Source organism: Anoplopoma fimbria, chromosome 16, assembly GCF_027596085.1.
Source record: "Anoplopoma fimbria isolate UVic2021 breed Golden Eagle Sablefish chromosome 16, Afim_UVic_2022, whole genome shotgun sequence".
Classification (NCBI taxonomy): Eukaryota; Metazoa; Chordata; class Actinopteri; order Perciformes; family Anoplopomatidae; genus Anoplopoma; species Anoplopoma fimbria.
The window spans coordinates 5,850,212-5,866,684 of record NC_072464.1 but is presented as its reverse complement, the minus strand read 5'-3'; the positions used below and the strand labels follow the sequence as shown (position 1 = coordinate 5,866,684).

Below are 16,473 nucleotides of genomic sequence, written 5' to 3'. Positions count from 1 at the left end.
GCATCATAAGTTTCTCCAGTAGCTCTTCTGTTTTTTTCTTACGTTTTGTGGAGGAATGACATATCCGGAACGTCTGGATTAACTTTTCTCGACTCAATCCAGATCAGAGTCCTTAATTATATCCAATCAGAAACAATTACATGCCTATTTGTCGATTAAAAATCTAAAGAAACAAACGGCCCTCTCCTATTTGTACAACGGTGGTACAGAGTGATGCTTTCTTTTACCTCATAATCAATTGTTGGCAGAGACTGCTTTGCAGAGAGCACAAAAACCTGACAACAGCGAAGTTCCCCTCTGCAACAAAGGCCATTTTAACTAGTGAAAGTGATGGTCATTGACGGCTAAATGCGGAAGCTGCTAGCCGACTGTTGCGTTAACCGCTCTGTGCTACTGAGAGTTTAAACAAATTCTGTTTCACATTCATACAATCTTTATATTAACCTTAAATATGGAATGAAAGGCCTGCAGTGTAGTGACAGCTCCTTAAACACGCCTGTAAGTGCTATGTTAGCGTTACGACTGTAGTAAGCTAGTTAGCCGGGCTAATGTCTTGATCACATTAAACCAATATAAACACACTATTTATTAAAACTGCTTGCACTTCTGCTGTAAGTTGTGCAAGTTCTTTTACTGCAGTTGTGGTTTAAAAAAAGATAATAATAAAAAAAAAGAAACAGCACCCTCCAAACCCTTTACATAACCAGTGCTGCGTTTATATTTCAAAAACATTATTATCTTCTTTAACATTGGCATTGGCGTGGGCCACAAAATTCCATCCATCTGGAAATGCCACTAATGTATAATCATACTCATGCCATGTACACAACATGTCAGCACCAAATAATGGGGACATCATTCATCCTACAAGTAGACAGGACCGATGTTCCAGAAGAGATACGTAAACACAACCCTGCCATTGTAATAGTTTAATCACCGATCCAGATGCACAAAGTTCCATCTGAAGTTTGTACAGTGTAAAACAGATGTCACGGAGACAATACGCAGACTTTCTCTCCCGGGTCCAACCTACACTATCAGTGAAAGCAGCCTCCGTCACGGCTTCGCCTGAACGACTACATTGTTTTCACATCTGGTCGCCGCTTCCAGTTCCAGGTTCCAAAACAAACGTGGACTTTGATAGCGGATCCATCCGTCTCCTGTCCAGTTCACAGGCACGAGTGGACCGAAACCAGCGTACATGTACGATTGTACTTTTGTATGGCAGCGAGCAGTGGTAAAAAAGAACTGAGAGAGACAGTCAGAAACAACAAGTGTTGGTGCCTATGTGTGAAAGAACGCAGGTACTCTCCAGATGGATTCTTCGCAGAGAAATACATGCTAATCAGCGTGGCACAGTGTCGTTGAAGCACTCTGGCTACTGGCTCACACAGAACATATGGTGTCGGAGCATCTGAAGAGAGGTGCCAAACTACAGTAACATAATTCTATTAAAACATAACGCAAGATCTATTTTAAGATATTATATGGGGGTGATGTTGATTCAGGTAAGTCTGCATGACTGAACTCACCAGAAAAAGAGTCAGCAGCTTTTCCAAAAGCAACATTCGAGGTAAAAAGATTCATGAGAATATGCGAAAAGAGGACAGATGTTGGAAGGAACTATTGAACTTCAGTTTTGAAATTAAGGGAATGCATGTAACATATTAACCTTGAGTGTGCTCTTGTTGTTTTCCTGAATTTTATGGTGATCGCATCGCTCAATCTACTAATGCAGACCTCTCAAGCTGCTCTGAGTAAGGGCATCAGACCGAAATGTTACAAAGACGTCTCCCGCTTTCTTCAAACTTTATCGGTGATGCTTGGCCTCCTGGGGAAATTTTACAGACCACAGTTGCTTTTTCTTTGTCATTTTGGAGAGCTAAAAACGCATGACCATCTGTTACTTTTGGTCACCTCCAGGGGGTCAAGAGCACCTGGTGTGGGACAGAGGTTTTTAAACTATAGGAGAGAGTGTGAGTTGCAAGAGTCGTAACTCAGTCAAATCTGAACATGCAAACATGAAACCCGTATTTTTTTGCTTCAACCCTGAGTTACCAATGATATCATTATCTCTGATGTCCATCACAAATAAACATTCCCTATTACTCTTGAACTTAATGGAAAATAATCACGTCCCAGTGATAGCTGTCCATCCATTACTAAATGTCTAACAGGAACTGCTTATAGCTACTTCAGCATACCTTTAAGGTTCCAGTTGGCCACAATGTAAAATACGGACTCAATTTTGTCTGACATGGGGCCCAGAGTGTCAATCTAGTGTGGGACATTGATAGCAGGTTCTCATTAATTGGAAAATATTTGGGAATAAGAAATTAGGATACGGAGGGCAATATCATTTGGAAATTATTATTATTATTAACATTTCAGGGGGCTGGAACTCATTAAATGCTCCCGTAATATTATCCTCAGCAATCTGGAGAGCAGTTTTAGTAGTACTTCGCTAATGTAGGTCAGTCCAGCAGGTTTGGTATCAAAATTTCAACAGAACCTCCCTACTATTGTCCAGAGGGGTTAGCCTAGGCATTAAATATATAAGCTGAGGATTTTACTGGTGGAGAATTTTAAGATGCCCCAGCTTGTAATGCTCAAACTAAAGCGAGAGACTGAAAATTTCAGTGAAGCCCCTGGTTGCAGCTGATTCAGCATAAAACCTTGGTCACAGGTTAATACTATGTGTAGCTACACATGCACTAAATATAGTGTGTGTGCTTGTGTTGATGTGCGTGTCCTCAGACAGCGAGAAAGTAGAGATAAACTCCAATCTCGTCTTGTCCAGGAACATACAGTAGCAGATCTTTTCTCAGCTTTATACATAACCCAGCTCTTTTTTGCGACACCACAACACACAACCCTGAATTATTAGTCCTGGCTGTGGGACCATAGGTCACCCATTTCCAGCAGTTCCCATTTCATTGGCGCACTGCTTAGATGCACACAAAAAGAATGGTGTGCTCATGACACCGATGAAATATTGCTGGCCCAGTTTCTGGTGGTATAAAGATTAAATCATCCGAGGCGGACGCCCTTGTAGCAGCAACACCAAAAAAAAAAAAAAAAAAAAAGATATGTAATATGGTGTGTTGTTATTGCGTAGCTCCCATCATTGTCATCATCGAGACCTGACACTGTATCATCTAAAGTGTCATAGCCATCAATTTGACCTGCTGCAGTGACACCAAGAAAAATGAACACAGCGATGAGTACACCACCAACAGCTGTACAGAGGATTTATGAAGCAACTGTTCGGGAATATCAGTTTTGCTATACAGATTTTCTCGGTTGGGCCATCTAATCATAATGGCACTTTTGAAAACATCCTCTCCAACCAAAAATATGATAATAAAATCTGCCTTATCTTTATATTTATGTAAAAATAGTCTACCTGAGAGCCACAAGCTTATAAAAAGCCCCAACTAACTCTACTACCAGCAGCAACACACTGTGGCTGGATGAGTGTTGGCTATCTCGCAAACACTGCACTAAATATTCAGAAGAACAGCTGAAGGGGGGTGGACACAGGAGGCAGGAAGCCACTTGTTGCCAAAAAAAAAAACAACACATACATACACACACAAATGTCAGCGCACAAAGAGAACTGGACATAGGCTAAAAATTCAGCATAACAACAAATGGAAATCAACAGCATGTTTGGCTCACACTTCTACATGTGGAGGTCTGTTTGCAGGTTGATGATGTAAGCAAACATCTCACATTGCCAAATGCAAAAATATACACTGTGTGTTTGGGGCTGATACAGAAGCTAATGCTGGTCATACTGTCTGTGGTTTAAGGGTTGTCTGCTCCCTATATGAGTGCAAAAGCAGACAGAGCTGAACACATTGTTTTACAGCTTTCCATACTATTTCTCCACCTTTACCCTGAGAGGTTAAAAAAAAACAACTAACAAACACAGCATGTTGCCACTACCTCAATGCCACCGGGCACAGAATGTAGCGACACGCAGAGATCAGGATCATCTCAAGGCGGCCCTCCTTTTCTACCTGACAGTTCCTTCCCCTCGGCGCCCAGCAGGAAAATGGAGACTATTTAAGAGGAGCACAAGAAGGGCGTTAAATGTCTCCTCTTGTTAATAACGGTACAGGTGTCTGAGCAGTCCCTGGTTCTCTCATGAACAAAAACTGCTCAACGCTACGTAAAATGTCGAACAAAAAAAGGGCGGATACTCGAGGGATTAATTATTGCCCTTTAATGGCGGTGAAGGACTTGTGAGTGCCAAAATAACAAATAACAAACTTGATGAGAAAGAGGTCAAGATATCCTGACTTTTGGTCCCTAGCTCATGCTCCAAAAGCAATAGATCCTACACTTCCCATAATGCAACTATATAGCGTCTACCCTGCCTATATGATCAACACCCGCGTCTTTTCAACTTGGATTAAAAAAGGTTGAAAATTCAAAATCTCAAGCCATGGCAAAGTTAAACCTGAAGACATCACTATGACATCATCAGGGTCAGGCTCCTTTAGAGACGCAGGGGATATTATACAATCATTTTCGCAGGCCGAGTAGTACTCCCAGTGATGAGTAAACCGATCTTCATCTCCAGTGCGTGAGTCATCACAACATGAAAAGGACAAGGGGACACGCATATATACTTTATGAACTATACATAGATGTATCTCCATGCCCTATAACTAATCATCCGTACACAGCAGAGCAAGGGTTTTGCAATTCAATCGAACAGGGGTAAGTGGAGGAGACAGGCAAAGAGAGACGGAGGAGTCCAGGATCCCCTGATATTTGAGCAGGTCTAAAAATAGCCACACTGGCGCACAGATATGAATTGTACTTGTCAAAGTCTTCAGACGACGAAAGAAGGATAAGAGAGCCAAAACTGCAAAGATCCACCTCTAGGTGAACACCAGGTGTAATGCGAGTTGGCATCAGGTGCCTGTATAAGTTTCAGAATTGTTTATGAGCTCCGTCTGGTTCTGAATATGAAACCTCTTCACTTCTGTGTGATTGGTAACCTTACGCCTCATTTGGCTAATCATGTCACTGGAGTAAGTAAGTCCAGGGTTGAAAGAGTCGTGTACTCAGTCCTCTGTAGCTTGGGCACAATACAGAATTTGTTTTGCATTAGAGATACCCATGGCTCTCTGATGACATGAAGAGAACAACAGGGAATGGGGTCGTTCTGCTATCTAGTGTGACAGTATATCTGCAAAGGTAGCCTTGTTATAATTTACATATTTGTGGACGCATTCTGAAGCTGGAAACAGCAGTGAAATAGCGAAATTCAATAAAACGCTTGCTTGCTTGAGGTGGTTTTTGCCTTTGAAAAGAATAGAGTTGGTGAGATGAACGGGTTATCGAAACGCCAAATTAATTCTGACGTATAGAGGACTTTTAACTAAAATTACTGATCAGTTGTTTCTGTTCTAACAGTGTATTCCCACATATATACTCATAATGTCTTCGTCTCAGGACAGTAAGAAACAATACTAAAATTCCTGAAGACCTCTCCGTTTTTCTCCTGAATATCAGCCAAGGCGACTTGTTTTGTTCCCGGTTGGAAACATACTCTGTTTACTGGCAGATAACAGCCATGCTTAAAGTGTAGCCCATACCACCAACGTTTGGTTAAAATGTGTTTGAAATTTGAAAGAGAATCATGAATACTGTCATTTAAAAAAACTCTTGAGCATGTTGTCTTTTTTGTGTTTTTTGTTCTCTTATTGTGCCTTATTCCTTTTTCGACAATACTCCCACCGTTGCACCCGTTCGTCAGATTGTGTGTGAGTGCTGAGATATTGTTGTTTCTAAACTCACCGTTTCACTGAGTAGTCGAGGGGAAAGCTCTTTTATTGGCCAATCCTTTGCTGTCTAAAAACACCACACGCCGTGCCTGCTGGAAAAAAAAAAGAGATCATTAAAATGTGTGTGATGTGGCTCTATATATAAAGTATTCTGGACTAGTTAATCCCGAAAAAGGTCTATGGACAAAGTCTATGTTAATATGTTATTTAAAAAGAGATTCTTGGATCTATTCCTTCAAGTATGCCAATTAAATGTCCACAGTAAATAAACAAACTAATCCTCATGAATTACAAATACATTTTTGATTTAGTGCACTTAAAATTAGCATTTGTCAGCAAGTAGCAGATTCTCTTTGTTTCTTAGAGAGATCAAAAATGCGTTAACTTACATTTATAACAAAAAGAATAAGTAAACAATGTTTAGTGGCCTTCCTGGTGTTGGCCAACTTATTTCCAAGGCAGCCACACGGAGAAAGCCTCCTGCAGATATGCCTGCAGACATTCTTTTGTTAATTGGCCTTATTAGCGCAGGTATCGGCCAATGCTGATTTTCTCATAGTGGCAATAATTGGCCCACTTAATCAGCCGGCCTATTCTATAACTACTGTCTACCCATTCAATACAGACACCCTGCTTTTAACTGTAGTGATATAAGTTTGTTTTATTATTTATAAGGCTTTTGTTGTCACGCACAGGGTGTTTGTCTGTATGATTTCTCTAAAAGCAGCTGACGTATGACTTTTAAGAGCAGATGCTGCACATTCAACCCGAAAGCAGCGAGGAACGGAAACAAGGACAAGAATCTCTGCAGGCAGTCGGTTTTCTCTCCCTGCATCAGAGAAAACCGCTGGCCAACGTCCTCCTGACCCTGGCCCAGAGGAACTCGCCTCAAACCAGCACCAAAACAGAGTGGCGGTTAACAGCCAAACCATCCACAGAGGTATGGGGACAGGGAGCAGATGCTGCCCCGTTGTCCAATCACATTAGTTATTCCACTGTTGCCGGGACACAAGGACGAAAAAACCCCCCAAAAAAACAGAGGTGACACTGGCAAGTGGACCTGAGTTGCAGGCTTCTGGATGAATTAAAATCAAGTCACTTGCTGCCTAACCAAACAGCCACTGAGCACTAAAAGAGCAAAAGATACAAGTTCAGGCATCAGTAGCACATTTAATGCAGGTAACATACATGAGCAACGGAAGATATAGCAGTATTACCTTATATTATTATGAAAACATCTTGAACTGTCAAATTTAATAATCCTACTCCAACAAATTAAGATTATTTAAAACCATACCTTATACTCTAGCGGAGCAGGTCCACACTGAAAAGCTTGTACCTTTAAAGAGGGGTGGGTGATGCAGACCATATGGTATCTGCTTGGGCATATGGGCAACTTGGTTGTAAAAAAATACCGCATCCTCCAATGTCCTGTGGATATGCGTGTGTGCGTGTGTGCGTGTGTGCGTGTGTGTGTGTGTGTGTGTGTGTGTGTCTCCATCATCTGTATTCAAGACATCCACCAAGGTGCTCTACACTTCTCTGAGCTGCCCCAAGAATCTGTTGCTCAGGAGTCACCTTCCTAAAAGTTTGCTTAAATTTACATATCATGTCATGCAGCATGTGCGTGTGCATGTTGCTATGCATTTAGAGTTGCGATGCATAAAGGGCTTTCAATGGGAAAACCTAGCTCAGAATAGGGCTCTCTCAATAAGAGCAATATTGCAAAAACCAGAGATCTACCTTGTGCCGACATTCTTACTTCTACGGATATATCGTATTATAGCAACCAGACGCAATCAGAGAAAAAAAAAAAGCTGTCATCTTTGCCATTTAAAAAAGCAACAATAAACCTTACAAACATTAAGCTGATTTATAGCACTAAAATAAGGAGAAATTAAGTTATTTGCGGGGAAAAAACACGCAATAACACCACATATTGTGCTGTTGAGCCAAACATTTTCATCGCAGGGAAATTCCTTTACAGCGATAGCCATAGTTCAGAAACTGTGACCAAAAGCATATTGGTCTTACAAATCTAAGCATACAGTGCACCCAGCTAAGGTATATAAGGTTAAAGTAACTTCACCCGAAGGTCTGAGCCTAAGTTCAAACCATTGCGAGGGGCTGAGAGATGAAACCAAGCTTACTTCCATATGACAAAAGCCTCGATGCAGCTTCCATGATTATCGACAGCTACAGTAGCTTGGACAATAGCAACATGGCATGTGGAATGAACTTGATGGATGTACTGTTTATCAGACCAAAAAGAAGGAGACAAGAATTCCACAGTGTGGTCCAGCACCCTCACTCCCACCTACTGTAAGAAGCTATAAACTTTGCAAAAAATGTCCTTTTTAACACCAGCATTGCCATGTTTCATATCATTTAGTTAACCGTTTTAAAAAACAGATTTAGGTGTGCAGTTACTCTTTAATACAAGTCTAAAATCAAACACTACATTGAAATTGAAACTCTTAGCACCTATTCTCCATGTTTACACTAATTTAAAAGATGTATCTGGCCCATATGTCCCGTCTTTGATGTTATGTAGATACAATTTGTGCTTTACATGGACAGCCTTGGAAGGATTCCGTGATTTCAAGATGCCAAGATATGAGGAATGTCCTTGACACAGTTTTGTTACATTTGCTAACCCTATACAGCATGTACAAGCTTTGAAATTAATTTTGTAACATCAGTTTCCAGTAGTAAGACTTGATGTGAGCTAAATGTTGTTCGGACAAAAAATAACAAGAAGTAGAGCAGCACCAATCCGATACTTAGTATTGGAATTGGTGTGATACTAGCCAAAATAACTGGATTGGATAATTGATGAAAAAAAGGAAGTATAATCCGATACAATCCATCAGCCTGAACTGTCAAAAACTGTCAACGAGGAATAGGCTATATTGAGGGTTAACATATATCCAGTATTTGACACTGACATTGACAGTGTTGTAGTACTGGAAATCAGTCTTGGTCTCGTCTTGGAATCAACCACATTTTTAACGTCTTGTCTCGGTTTCAGAAAAACAGGACTAACAATTTTAACTGCTGGGATATCACTAAATATCCTGAGCACCATCTGATTTATTTGTCACCATCATTACTGTGATTGCTCATAAGCATATCACAACACATTAAATTCACCTCTCCACCTCTTATTATATGATTGCATCTCATGGTACACTTTAAAATAAACAGATATAGAGTCTATATGGCAATAAAAGAGGTGAGGGAAGAGGACTCATTTCATTTCATGGTAAGTGTGTCATGCAGACATGATTTAGTGGCATCCAGCCATCCCTAACAAGAAGTCAAAGACTGGAGCATCCATGTACTTTATGTAAAAGAAAGCTAGTTGGTTTTTGTTAATACAATGTTACATAAGAAGTCAGCTGCGAGTTGCTATGACTCACTTAGTGTTTTCTCTCTCTTGTGTCTTGTGACTGAGTAATGCAGCAGAAGAGGAGGACAGGCTACGCCAACACTCGTGCAGCAAAGACTCTAAGGGCACAAGTGTACACTTCTAATTTAGCAATCAATTTGAGAACTGCTATGTGGTCTGGGGATTCTGCCATGCCTCCTCCACTAACTATCAAGAGCAGATGAAGAAATAAAAAAATGCAAGGGGCTGGTGGTGACAGCAAAGGTTGCCTGCTCCTAAACTATAAAGGATGTCTGTGGAGAAACAACCCCGTAACAAGGTGAGACCCTTGCTTCCCTCCAGCAATAGCTAAGAATCTGCACCATGTGGTTCATCCTGTCAGTTTCCACCGTGTTGCTAAGTCTGTTAGAAAAATCCTCAGCAGCTGTAAATCGCTGCACACAGCTCCAGATTCAGTGCTTTTTTTTTTTTTTTTTGCACAGACACTGTGCTTCCACATGAGCAGCCAAACGCGGTGGCAGATGTCAATCATGGTGCATTAAAGACAACAACCGGTAAGCAATTTAATGTTAATGAATCAGGAACAAAACGCTTGGGTTGCTGATTCTTAAATTAGCTTTTGAACGTTGGGCGCTTCTTAAATTGTGAAACCCAAAGACAAAACGTTTTTTTTCCGAGAGCCGACCGCTGTTAATGGAGCCTGCCCTGAGCTAATCCGAACTTTCAACACAGCGCAATTAACCCCGTTTCTAGAGAGTGAGGAAAAGTTCACTTGCATTTCTGACATCACATCTCCCAGGGGCGGAAACCCAAAACAGTGCTCAATGATCTGTGTTTCCCGCCTTCAGTGAGGTAAGGAGTGATGCTACTGTGTCCAATTAGAAAACAAAACTGCAATATTGGTTTATCAATGGGTTCATTATACATCCTGACATCATCTGCAGTCTCAATCCAGACCATCTTTAAGCCTCTCTTGTCTTTTTTTCTGTCGAGAAATAATGCAAAGACGATATCTTACTGAGACTGTGTAACTGTAGCTGCATGTTTACAGAAAAGTTTGCAGGTCAAACTGATAAAAATGCAGTCCATGTTACACTCCTCTCCCAGCAAGACATCTTTTTGATGTGCGATTCAGTCAAGGAAGACTTGCAGCATCACTGATGTCCCTGAAGAATTCTATCATTCATATGTATGCAGCAACGTTTTTTTAAAGTTAAAATGTATTTCTTTTGCCCAAATGAGATGTTCTACAGCAAGAAACCCTCAAATGTAGCAACTACAAGAAAAGACAGACATATATTTTTGCAGGGCTAATTATACATTTCGAACAGATTCTCACTGGCTCTGTCAGGCTGGATCTATTCCTGATCCTTTTGTTTATGGTAATCCTGTTGCACTCTGGGTACCCCCCGCTGACCTTCACAAAAACACTGGATCTTGTTCCTAACAGACGGTGTCAGTGAGCTAGCAAGTGAGCCATTGAGCGCACGAGTAAACAAAAAGCAGCCTTCAATTACAATGAATGATGAATGACTGCTAGTCGGCAAGTGTAAACTTTCAGTGACCTCCCAATGACACAGAGAGTTGTCGTTTGTGGTTCAGATGCGTTTGTTAGGGTGATGATATCTACTTTTCCACATTCAAATCTTTCCAAAAGTTGCTGTTGAATTCACACTTGATGATGCTGCGATGGCGACGGACGAACTGCAACAAACTCCAGCACGCTACTGCATCATTATGCAGCTGGTGTGACAGCTGATGGCTTTTTGGGGTCTGTTTACTGCCAAAAAGCCTTCACTTCTGAAAACTGAAGCTGGGGATTAGGATGAAAGTCACATACTGAGGGAGTGAGAGGGGAGGGTGACTCACTCTCGCTTACTCGAAGTGCTGCTGCTAAGGTATCTTTCGGGAATTAACATCTAGTGAGTCCAATCGAGCTGCTCAGTGGCCGATATCGAAATGCTGTAAATGTGAGTGCCTGTGTGAATGGGGATAGTTCAGGCAGTGCTGAGAAAATAGCAAGCCAACTTTCCCTGGTTAGCAACATTTTTCGAGAGATAAAGGTAGCTGGATAAGCCCCTCTGCCCTTTTGAATTAACACTAGTTTAAAATGTGATGTTTCAAGCAAGAGACATAATGAAATACTTGAAGAACAACAAAACACTAATCCAAGTCATGAACCATCCTGAGGGTAGAATAAAAAAAGGATTAACCTCCAATGCATGTTTTAAACACTTTTTTCTCTAGTCAATGCATTTCGCACCTATCTTGTTTCCTTCTGCTTTCCTACTGTCTACCCCACATCCTTTCTTTTCCCCCTACTCATCCGCTTTTCTTGCTTGCTCCAAAAAACATTTGACTCGTTTGACACCTCTGTTGACAGCTTTGTGCGTCTTGACAGTGCACAAGGCAGCAAAAGACAGATTTCAGCCCAACCCCCACAAGGAGCTACAGAAGGTTCAGTTTCAGCTGATGCTTGACTAAAGAACGCAAATATTTAGGGCCAGCAGTCTAAAGAATGGCTGAATGATAAATAATTTAAGCCTTGCCATTGCAAAAAAGGGACAATACTGGAACACTATCCAAACCATTTTATTGATTTATAAGAAAACCTTCAAAAGGTTCCTTTTTTTAATGACAAATTTTTAAGAGAAACAGAAGCCTACTGCTTTGCATTTAACTGTATCCTGTATCCACAGTGCAGCAAACGTTAATGTAGGTTAGCTTTAAAATGAGGAAAAAGAAAAGAAAAAGATACCCAAAAAAATGGTTATAAATAACATATAAACAATAGGTTCACATTCTTTGGTATTACAAACTGTTTTCACGGACTATAATATTATCACAACTAAAGCACAAGTGTTAAGTACACCTAGTGGCACACCTCGATACCAAAGAGCAACTCTTGACATTACTACAAAAAGGCTAAATGTTGTGGAGGCTTCATAAATAATCGTCAGCCCATCAAGAGAAACGATTTCTGAGAGCCACTTTGCATTTCTCAGCCTGAACCGGGCCACACATACTGTACACACACACACACACAAACGCGCCGACACCATCAGCATGATTAACCCCCCGGCTTTATACACAGTATAGATTATGAGTCACAACCACTCATTAGAAGGGGACTAAACAGAGCGGCTGCATTAAAGGAGGTCACTCTTGGTTGACTGACTCCATCACATACATCCCGGCCCCATGGTGTCACCGTGGGCAAAAGTGTGTTTGTGTGTGCATGTGCATCTGTTTGCACATATATGTAACAGTTAACTGTTGATGCCATGCACAACATTCATGAGTAGTGCTTTCAGCTGAGGCCAGGAACATTCAAAAACTGGATATTAGCAACCGGGTATATGCTGTGGTTTTGCCCCTTGGTGTTCATGAACCCTGGCGGGTTTGCTAGGCTTTAGGCAACAGTGAGGCATGGACACACAAACTATATATGAGTTGTCTAATTGGTTATTCATGTCATGTTGTGATTTAGTATTGCATAATTAGTCAAATAAGTTAGTTTTTTGTTTTACAGTAGTTGCTGCTACCAGTCCAGTCATGTCAAATGCTGGCAGGGCTGTGAGGTTGCACTAGCTAAATGCTAACATGGTCACAATAACAATGCTAACGTGCTAATGTTTGTGAGGAGTGATGTTTACCCCGGTCAAAAGCTTAGTTTAGCGTCTTAACAAGCTAGCATTTGCTAATTAGAGCTAACCTCTAAGTACAGATGGGAATGTCTTTGCAGGTATTTGGTTGTAAACTATGTGAAGTATTTTTATTGGCAACATTTTGGCCCGATGATGTCGCTGGAGGAAAAGTTATGGGATCTCCACAGTTACAAATCATCCTGAGTGGACCATGAATGTCGGTGTAAAATGTCACAGCAATCCATCCAACTGATATTTCAGTCAGCACCAAGGCGGTGCAACCAGCGGATGACATTCCTATCACCAGAGTCTTCCCGCTAGCAATTGCTAAAAACAATACCGCTCTATGGCAGCCAAAAACCAAAGCAGGGAACTATTAAAATGTCTTCATTTTCTGACTCAAGGTGAACAGGTTTCTGATTAGCATGGTATACACTTGGCAAGTACAACAGATGGGTCCAGTTAGCCAACATCCTCCGCAGCCTGGAGGGTTTAGCACTCGCTCTTCCTGCATCGGTACCACATGTAAACACAGACAAATAAGGTCCTGACCTAAGTCAAATAAAAAACAGACCAATCAGGTTCTAATCCGGGCTCAATCTATTAGTGTGTCTGAGCAAACCTTAACTTCAGAATGAACAAAACCAAGAATAAAAAAGGTTATGAGCTAAAAGCAAGGAAGGGGAAAACTTTGAAATCGGTCCTTCAATCCGCCTGTCTGCCAGTGTGTATGTCAAAAACTTGACAGGATTTACTTTAACTTTGTTTAAAGTCTGGCCATTCGTTCAGTGCAATACCAACGCTTCAAATATTGAAGGGCTGAAATCCCTTTAGAGTGGCTTTTTATTTGGACACATTTCATTCATTGTCATCGCTTTTTACAGATGACACAAACCTCCTGGGTGTGCATTACTCTTGTCACTATGACAAGCCACCGAACTGTATTTATGATGTTCCTCGACAGTAGTGGACGGAGTACTTCGAACTAGATATTTGCTGGGTGTACTTTGTGTGGAACAGGTGAGCTTGCCTCAGAAGAAGAAAATCAAAAAGATGTTATCCAGAGAGCGGAGACAGGGTCACTTTTCAATTTGACAGTCAGAAAAGGGCGGAGCACGAGGAGAAGTTCACCGTAATAAGTGAGGGCTGCAGATTCTATGTGCAGTAGACTGTGGGTAATACTGCTTGCATAATACATTCAAGCTGTAAAACTACTTAGGCCCAGGGCTCCAGACTACTTTTGTGCATTTTTTGCACTGGTGTGCTTATCTTTTTCATTTTGGTGCACCCACATTTTTCACTGCACCTTTTGGCATCGCGAAAATACATTTTAAGTGTTACCTTTTGTTTCAGTTCCCATACACATTGATGATTGGTTAACACATTATGTAAATCATTGTAAACCAGAATAAAAGGTGCAGATAAATATTTTATATTCAGATGAGGACATCTCCACAGAATATGCTGGATCAGAAGTGTGCAAGAAGCAAAACATTCACAGTGTAACAGTTTTCATCAGACAAATTTACTTAACATGTCATGGTAAAGGGTAACTTTGTGATTTTTCAACACGGACCCTATTATGGCAGATTAAAGAAACTCTCCATAAGAAAACCGCTTCATGTGCTCACATAGCATGAAAGTCATGGTGCATCAACTGTTGAGAACATGACCTCAGTAACCTCCAAGAGTTGTACTCTTACTTCTCGCCCACCCACGTCCATTTAAATGAGGCAGGAGTTGCTTTTAGCACAATTGCAGAGTAGTTACTTCTATTGTCAATGGCTTTTCTAAATGCTCAGCTTTGGGTGGAGGCCAAATGCAGAGAGCATGAGTTGGGATTGAACTGTTTACTAAAGTTAAAGGTCAGCACAAATGTCAGAGCAGAGGGTGTAGTTTGGTGTTTTATTAATTAATTTCCTTCAAACTGGGAAAATATGAATATGCCAAGTTTAAAGGACATATTTTTACGTGACTGAAGAAACAATGAATAAATATTCACTTCCCATATTATACAAGTAATTCCACTAGCCATGCCAACTGACACTAGTGGGGAACTTTCTCTCAACAGACAATTTGTATACTTCAATGAAGAAGCTGACAAATAGTGCCTCAGTCTGGCTGCTGCGGATTTGTTTACTGACTAAATAAACTATGCTTTGATAAATGGTTAAAGAGGATCTGATAGAAAATGAATGCTTGCTTTACACTGCATGATTTGGCTTGACGCAAGTAACTTTTGGTACCAGAATCTTTTCTTTATTTGGTTTTCTGCTGCAGAAATGACCCCTTTAGTGTAGAGGGGCTTCTCATTTGGTGGCCTTAGCAACAGCTCATAAAACTGCTATTAGCATGTAGCTTGGCAAGCTAGTGACAATTCTCTCAGGCCAATCAGTGGTTTGCTCGCTTGGAAGCCAGAACAATCCACACATTTTGAAAATGGAAAACCAAAAAAAAGGCAGGGTCAACCTGAGTAGAGCCGTGCCGTACCATGCAGGGGAATTCCGGAAGAGTTTTTAAAATACAAATTCTTATATTTAAAGTATGTTTACCACGTTCACCATCTTAGTTAAACATGGTTGCATGCCAGCATTAGCCAATTAGTTTAGCACTTTACACAAGGAACAGTTGAGGCTAATGAGTAATGTCATTAGTCCTGCAGGCATTTGACCATAAACCAAAGTATAAGAGGAATTGAAAGTTTGACCTGATGATGGTGCTAGATGTAAAGTTAAGTTATTCTAAATCATCCTGAATGGGAAATGTGTGTGATTTCATGGGCAATCCATCCAATGTTTTTTGACACTGGTGATATTAAAGTTTGGATGAAAGTGGAGGACCGACCAAGCAACTAAAAAGTTGCTTTTTTTAGAGCTGCTAGCTGGGCGCAAAAAAAAGGGTTCTACATATAAAAAACTGCCTGTGACAAATCAATTGTCTGATTATTGCGATTTGGAAACATTCATTCAGATATTCAGGGGCACTGAAAGGGTATTTTGTGTCAACTACATACAGAACTGGGAGCTGTGTGACAGTGTAGAGCATTGTGCCAACTGAGCATACGGAAACCAGTAAGGGAGAAGAAGCGGAAAGCTGTGATGTGGCCACGCCGTGGTGACGCATAGTGTCTGGGAAGCTATTTTCGAACAGCTTCCATTTACAAGACAGCCCCGCCCTAGAATTCCTTGCCAACTGCAATAGCCACCAGTTAGCGACACTGACTGTTTTGTCTAGGGTCTCGTACGCAGTCAACAACACACCCGTTGTCATCATTAACAACTTTACAGCGATTTCACATGTGGCAGCTACAGAAATGTAATTCCAAAATGTGTCAGGACACAAAATGGAAAAATAAAAAGTGTTTAGCAGGTGAGATGGAAGGACTATGACCTGTGCATGTAGGCCACCCACCAGGCATGCCAAAGGCGAGGCCACGGCTGGTAATGAATTATGCAGAAATGCATTTACAAAAATAAACGTGAACGTGCACTGCGGATAAAAGGGAGGTAGAAGAAGAGGGTGGTGCAATTGAAGCAAACACAGGAACCGAGCAGCAACTACAAATAGGCGGAGCTGATCAGATTGATGTGGATTTAAGGAAGAGATTTAAGCCTGGAGATAGTTTATGTGT

The 16,473-nt window shown here is 41.0% G+C and overlaps 1 protein-coding gene across 3 annotated transcripts in view; it reads right to left on the bottom strand.

The window, feature by feature from the left end:
* adarb1b (adenosine deaminase RNA specific B1b) overlaps window positions 1-16,473 on the bottom strand; it is a 116,577-nt gene that overhangs the window by 67,841 nt on the left and 32,263 nt on the right. For 2 of the 3 annotated variants that reach the window (XM_054616032.1, XM_054616031.1), the window contains exon 2: window positions 5,818-5,896. The gene's annotated coding sequence lies outside the window, so the exon portion shown is untranslated. The remainder of the gene's footprint in view (window positions 1-5,817; window positions 5,897-16,473) is intronic. The other variant, XM_054616033.1, reaches the window with a different exon arrangement.